The sequence below is a fragment of the Triticum aestivum genome, chromosome 7B, assembly GCF_018294505.1.
Source record: "Triticum aestivum cultivar Chinese Spring chromosome 7B, IWGSC CS RefSeq v2.1, whole genome shotgun sequence".
Taxonomy (NCBI): domain Eukaryota; kingdom Viridiplantae; phylum Streptophyta; class Magnoliopsida; order Poales; family Poaceae; genus Triticum; species Triticum aestivum.
Window position 1 is genome coordinate 759758806 of NC_057813.1, and position 7787 is coordinate 759766592.

Consider the following 7787-nt stretch of genomic DNA (forward strand, 5'->3'; position numbering starts at 1 on the left):
GAGCAAAGCTGATGACTACTCGATAGTTCAGTGTGCCATGATTTACGGCTTAGAACCGGGTCTTCAACGATGTTTTGAACGTCATGGAGCATATGAGATGTTCCAGGAGTTGAAGTTAATATTTCAAGCAAATGCCCGGATTGACAGATATGAAGTCTCCAATAAGTTCTATAGCTACAAGATGGAGGAGAATAGTTCTGTCAGTGAACACATACTCAAAATGTCTGGGTATAATAATCACTTGATTCAACTGGGAGTTAATCTTCCTGATGATAGTGTCATTGACAGAATTCTCCAATCACTGCCACCAAGCTACAAGAGCTTCGTGATGAACTATAATGTGCAAGGGATGAACAAGACTATTCCCGAGCTCTTCGCAATGCTAAAAGCTGCGGAGGTAGAAATCAAAAAGGAGCATCAAGTGTTGATGGTTAACAAGACCACCAGCAGAAGAAGGGCAAAGGGAAGAAGAAGGGAAAAGGAAAGAAGAAGGGGAACTTCAAAAAGAACGGCAAGCAAGTTGTTGCTCAAGAGAAGAAACCCAAGTATGGACCTAAGCCTGAAACTGAGTGCTTCTACTGCAAGCAGACTGGACACTACAAGCGGAACTACCCCAAGTATTTGGCGGATAAGAAGGATGGCAAAGTAAACAAGGGTATATGTGATATACATGTTATTGATGTGTACCTTACTAATGCTCGTAGTAGCACCTGGGTATTTGATACTTGTTCTGTTGCTAATATTTGCAACTCGAAACAGGGACTACAGATTAAGCGAAGATTGGCTAAGGACGAGGTGACGATGCGCGTGGGAAATGGTTCCAAAGTCGATGTGATCGCAGTCGGCACGCTACCTCTACATCTACCATCGGGATTAGTTTTAGACCTAAATAATTGTTATTTGGTCCCAGTGTTGAGCATAAACATTATATCTGGATCTTGTTTGATGCGAGACGGTTATTCATTTAAATCACAGAATAATGGTTGTTCTATTTATATGAGTAATATCTTTTATGGTCATGCACCCTTGAAGAGTGGTCTATTTTTATTGAATCTCGATAGTAGTGATACACATATTCATAGTGTTGAAACCAAAAGATGCAAAGTTGACAACGATAGTACAACTTATTTGTGGCACTGCCGTTTAGGTCATATCGGTGTAAAGTGCATGAAGAAACTCCATACTGATGGGCTTTTGGAATCACTTGATTATGAATCACTTGGTACTTGCGAACCATGCCTCATGGGCAAGATGACTAAAACGCCATTCTCTGGAACTATTGAGCGAGCAACTGATTTGTTGGAAATCATACATACTGATGTTTGTGGTCCAATGAATGTTGAGGCTCGCGGCGGGTATCGTTATTTTCTCACTTTCACAGATGATTTGAGCAGATATGGGTATATCTACTTAATGAAACACAAGTCTGAAACATTTGAAAAGTTCAAAGAATTTTAGAGTGAAGTGGAAAATCATCGTAACAAGAAAATAAAGTTTCTACAATCTGATCGTGGAGGAGAATATTTGAGTTACGAGTTTGGTCTACACTTGAAACAATGCGGAATAGTTTCGCAACTCACGCCACCCGGAACACCGCAACGAAATGGTGTGTCCGAACGTCGTAATCACACTTTACTAGATATGGTGCAATCTATGATGTCTCTTACTGATTTACTGCTATCGTTTTGGGGTTATGCTTTAGAGACGGCCGCATTCACGTTAAATAGGGCACCATCAAAATCCGTTATGACAACGCCTTATGAACTGTGGTTTGGCAAGAAACCAAAGTTGTCGTTTCTTAAAGTTTGGGGCTGCGATGCTTATGTGAAGAAACTTCAACCAGATAAGCTCGAACCCAAATCGGAAAAATGTGTCTTCATAGGATACCCAAAAGAGACTATTGGGTACATCTTCTATCACAGATCCCAGGGCAAGATTTTCTTTGCTAAAATCGGATGCTTTCTAGAGAAGGAGTTTCTCTCGAAAGAAGTGAGTGGGAGGAAAGTAGAACTTGATGAGATAACTGTATCTACTCCCTTATTGAAAAGTAGTTCATCACAAGAACAGGTTCCTGTGACAACTACACCAATTAGTGAGGAAGCTAATGATATTGATCATGAAACTTCAGATCAAGTTTCTACTGAACCTCGTAGGTCTATCAGAGTAAGATCCGCACCAGAGTGGTACGGTAATCCTATTCTGGAAGTCATGTTACTTGACCATGATGAACCTACGAACTATGCGGAAGCGATGATGAGCCCAGATTCCGCAAAATGGCTAGAGGCCATGAAATCTGAGATGGGATCCATGTATGAAAACAAAGTATGGATTTTGGTTGACTTTCCCGATGATCGGCAAGCCATTGAGAACAAATGGATCTTTAAGAAGAAGACTGACGCTGATGGTAATGTAACTGCCTATAAGGCTCGACTTGTTGCAAAAGCTTTTCGACAAGTTCAAGGGGTTGACTACGATGAGACTTTCTCACCCGTAGCGTTGCTTAAGTCTGTCCGAATCATGTTAGCTATTATTGCATTTCATGATTATGAAATTTGGCAAATGGATGTCAAAACTGCATTCTTGAATGGATTTCTAGAAGAAGAGTTCTATATGATGCAGCCAGAAGGTTTTGTTGATCCAAAAGGTGCTAACAAAGTATGCAAGCTCCAGCGATCCATTTATGGACTGGTGCAAGCATCTCGGAGTTGGAATAAACGTTTTGATAGTGTGATCAAAGCATATGGTTTTATAGAGACTTTTGGAGAAGCCTGTATTTACAAGAAAGTGAGTGGGAGCTCTGTAGCATTTCTGATATTATATGTAGATGACATATTGTTAATTGGAAATGATATAGAATTTCTGGATAGCATAAAGGGATACTTGAATAAAAGTTTTTCAATGAAAGACCTTGGTGAAGCTACTTACATATTGGGCATCAAGATCTATAGAGATAGATCAAGACGCTTAATAGGACTTTCACAAAGCACATACCTTGACAAAATTTTGAAAAAGTTCAAAATGGATTAGGCAAAGAAAGGGTTCTTGCCTGTGCTACAAGGTGTGAAGTTGAGTCAAACTCAATGCCCGACCACATCAGAAGATAGAGAGAAAATGAAAGATGTTCCCTATGCTTCAGCCATATGCTCTATCATGTATGCAATGCTGTGTACCAGACCTGACGTATGCTTAGCAATAAGCTTGGCAGGAAGGTACCAAAGTAATCCAGGAGTGGATCACTGGACAGCGGTCAAGAACATCCTGAAATACCTGAAAAGGACTAAGGATATGTTTCTCGTATATGGAGGTGACAAAGAGCTAGTCGTAAATGGTTACGTCGATGCAAGCTTTGACACTGATTCAGGCGATTCTAAATCGCAAACCGGATACGTGTTTTTATTAAACGGTGGAGCTGTAAGTTGGTGCAGTTCTAAACAAAGCGTCATGGCGGGATCTACATGGGAAGCGGAGTACATAGCTACTTCTGAAGCAGCAAATGAAGGAGTCTGGATGAAGGAGTTCATTTCCGATCTAGGTGTCATACCTAGTGCATCGGGACCAATGAAGATCTTCTGTGACAATACTGGTGCAATTGCCTTGGCAAAGGAATCCAGATTTCACAAGAGGACCAAGCACATCAAGAGACGCTTCAATTCCATTCGGGACCAAGTCCAAGTGGGAGACATAGAGATTTGCAAGATACATACGGATCTGAATGTTGCAGACCCGTTGACTAAGCCTCTCTCACGAGCAAAACATGATCAGCACCAAGACTCCATGGGTGTTAGAATCATTACTATGTAATCTACATTATTGACTCTGGTGCAAGTGGGAGACTGAAGGAAATATGCCCTAGAGGCAATAATAAAGTTATTATTTATTTCCTCATATCATGATAAATGTTTATTATTCATGCTAGAATTGTATTAACCGGAAACATGATACATGTGTGAATACATAGACAAACATATAGTCACTAGTATGCGTCCACTTGACTAGCTCATTAATCAAAGATGGTTATGTTTCCTAACCATAGACATCTGTTGTCATTTGATTAATGGGATCACATCATTAGAAGAATGATGTGGTTGACATGACCCATTCCGTTAGCCTAGCACTTGATCGTTTAGTATACTGCTATTGCTTTCTTCATGACTTATACATGTTCCTATAACTATGAGAATTATGCAACTCCCATTTATCGGAGGAACACTTTGGGTACTACCAAACGTCACAACGTAACTAGGTGGTTATAAAGGATTACTACAGATGTCTCCGAAGGTACATGTTGAGTTGGCGTATTTCGAGATTAGGTTTTGTCACTCCGATTGTCGGAGAGGTATCTCTGGGCCCTCTCGGTAATGCACATCACTATAAGCCTTGCAAGCAATGTGACCAATGAGTTGGTTACGGGATGATACATTACGTAAAGAGTAAAGAGACTTGCCGGTAACGAGATTGAACTAGGTATTGGATACCGACGATCGAATCTCGGGTAAGTAACATACCGATGACAAAGGGTACAACGTATGTTGTTATGCGCTTTGACCGATAAAGATCTTCGTAGAATATGTGGGAGCCAATATGGGCATCTAGGTCCCGCTATTGGTTATTGACCGGAAACGTGTCTCGGTCATGTCTACATAGTTCTCGAACCCGTAGGGTCCGCACGCTTAAAGTTTCGTTGACGATATAGTATTATATGAGTTATGCATGTTGGTAACCGAATGTTGTTCGGAGTCCCGGATGAGATCATGGACATGACGAGGAACTCCAGAATGGTCCGGAGATAAAGTTTGTTATATGGGATAATAGTGTTTGATCTCCGGAAGGGTTCATGAATTCACCGGAAGGGGTTCCGGATGTTTCCCGAAATGTTTGGGTACGAGAACACGTTATTTGGGCCAAAGGGGAAAGCCCACAAGGTTTTTGGAAAGCGCAAAAGGAAGTTTTGCGGAGTCCAGGGGCCAGACGCCAGGGTCCCTGGCATCTAGGTCCAGACGCCGGGAACCCTGGCGTCTAGCCCTGGAGTCCGAGAAGGACTCTTGCCTTTCGGGTGAAACCGACTTTGTGGAGGCTTTTACTCCAAGTTTCGACCCCAAGGCTCAACATATAAATAGAGGGGCAGGGCTAGCACCAAAGACACATCAAGAAACACCAAGCCGTGTGCCGGCAACCCCGTCCCCTCTAGTTTGTCCTCCGTCATAGTTTCCGTAGCGCTTAGGCGAAACCCTGCGGAGATTGTTCTTCACCAACACCATCACCACGCCGTCGTGCTACCGGAACGCATCTACTACTTCGCCCATCTTGCTGGATCGAGAAGGCGATGACGTCATCGAGCTGAACGTGTGCAGAACTCGGAGGTGCCGTGCGTTCCGTACTTGGATCGGTCGGATCGTGAAGACGTACGACTACATCAACCGCATTGATAAACGCTTCCGCTTAGCGATCTTCAAGGGTATGAAGATACACTCCCCCTCTCGTTGCTATACCATCACCATGATCTTGCGTGTGCGTAGGAAATTTTTTGAAATTACTACGTTCCCCAACAGTATGACCACCAGAGCCCTGGCCCGTCTCCGTGTCCCGTGCTAACCGCACGCCTCGCCCCTATTACCGCGTCGAGTCTCCGCTGTCCCGGTCGAGTCTCAAGGGTCGCGAAACCCCACCACTGACCCCCACTGTAGAGTACCACCGATCATCACCGACCGATGACGAGTTTCACGCTTCCATCAGACCACTGGGCTCCAGTCCGAATTGCGTGTCACTCGCTTTCCCGCTGAATAGGGTTCGACTCTCTGTGCACTTACGCCATAGCCCCTCAATCAGCACTGAGTGAAGTCTTCCAGACTCCAGCTCCACCTTCAACATGACTCCATGGTGGTTGTATGTGCCATCCCGCGCCCCGTTGACTCCAAGCTCCATGTGTACACCACCTTGAATCAACCCCGCGCCATAGTCTTGTCGAAGCCACACAAGCCCTCGGGCCTGCGCCACGTGTTTCCACGCCCAGAAGTCGGTCTCCATCAGTATCGCGCTCCTATGTCGTCTTCGCCGATCCCACCACCATCTTCTGTACCAACCGACTTGCGTCAATCCGTCAGACTGACCAGTCCGACCCAGCCGAACATATCAACTACAACCATCCGTAATTCCTCACAGTCCTCATCGTCCGTCTGGCCTGACATCCAGCAACGCCTTCAAGCATCCCTGCTGTGCCAACAAAAAATTTAACCATTGTCTGCCATAACCCAAAGTCGTCAGTTCCTCCACCTCAAACCTGGTATCCGTTGGCGCCATGATTCTTTGTACGACTGACATGTGAAAAATAAATCGAGCACTCTTTCCATGATCCCCAAGTACACCGAGTATACTAGTAGCAAATCCAACAAGATAGCTTCTGGTCTTCACATAGATTGGCTCCCGTGGCTCAACTTCAATGCTAGCTTTGCCTTGCCAAAACCTTTTCCCTTCCGATGTAGTACTTCCTATTGATGTTTGCACGTCCGTGTATCGGCCTCCATGAGAAACGCGTCTCATCCATGAGAAACGCGTCTCATCCATGTACGCGTCCGATTCGATCGGATATGTTGGCTCTTGCATGTGTGCTACTATTCCGAAACAATTCGTCACTGACATGAATCACGTCGCCGCTTCCGATCTCCCGATCCCTGTCTGCTTTTCACGTCGTCAAAGTCGTCGTGTCTCAGCTTCATGGCTCGTGTGCGAGGCCTTGGTAACCACGATCCAACTTGACGTTTCGCTTCAACCTCTAGATCAACGATCGCAACCTCCGAACAACCTAGCTCATGATACCACTTGTTAGAATAAATCTGAGGCACTCCGTCGATCATCCGAGGACCAAGCAATCACACCAGCACGACACCGAGATTTGTTAAAGAGGTTCACCGATATGGCTACATCCCCGAGGCTTGACTATGGGCGCTCCTCCCCGTGACACCGTCACAATACCGCACCCGGTCGCCCTGGACACCGGCATATGCCGCCGGCTTCCCCTGCGTTCCGGTGCTATTATGTTGGCATAGATTACATTGTGTGTCTACCCCCGCTATATATGAGAGGCCTAAGATACAAGTGTCCTACTAGGACACGACTCCATATCCTGTAAATAGAATACAACTACAAGTCCAACTGTAACCTACCTTGTACACTATATTCGACACAACTCTAACACAGAATTTCTCCAGTAAAGATCCATATACTGATTCATTAGATACAAAAAGTTCATCGCCGTCCTCCGTTTTTCGTTTTGTTTCTCAGACCTTGGGTATACTTTCATTCAGGGAAGAAACGATGGTCTTGCAAACATTGGGTATGCAGACATTCAGATTTAATCTTGGAAACGGATTCTGCCAAGATTACCTTCATATGTATTCCTCACCTCTGGGGCAGGCACGCTGCAACTTGATTTATATAAGTGTAATTAGCACTATTTACTTTACAGGTATAGTGATTGTTCTATTTTTACTACTCATACTCATCCTGATAGAATTAGAAATAATGGATTGGTTTATCTCTTAATATGATCGATGGATTAGTTTCACTGTTTGAATAAAGTGTAACCATTATATGTGGGGGTATTCTAGGATAACAGCCGTGTGGAATTACTCACTCAAGCATTACGATATACCGACAATAGATCACAGTTTAAATCTATGTACCTACTCCGTACTAAAGTTAGTATAAAGTTGATACACTTATTTTGGGACGGAGGGACTACACCACTTGAAGCCTTGAACAATCTGATTACAGGAAGCTTAGTACAACTT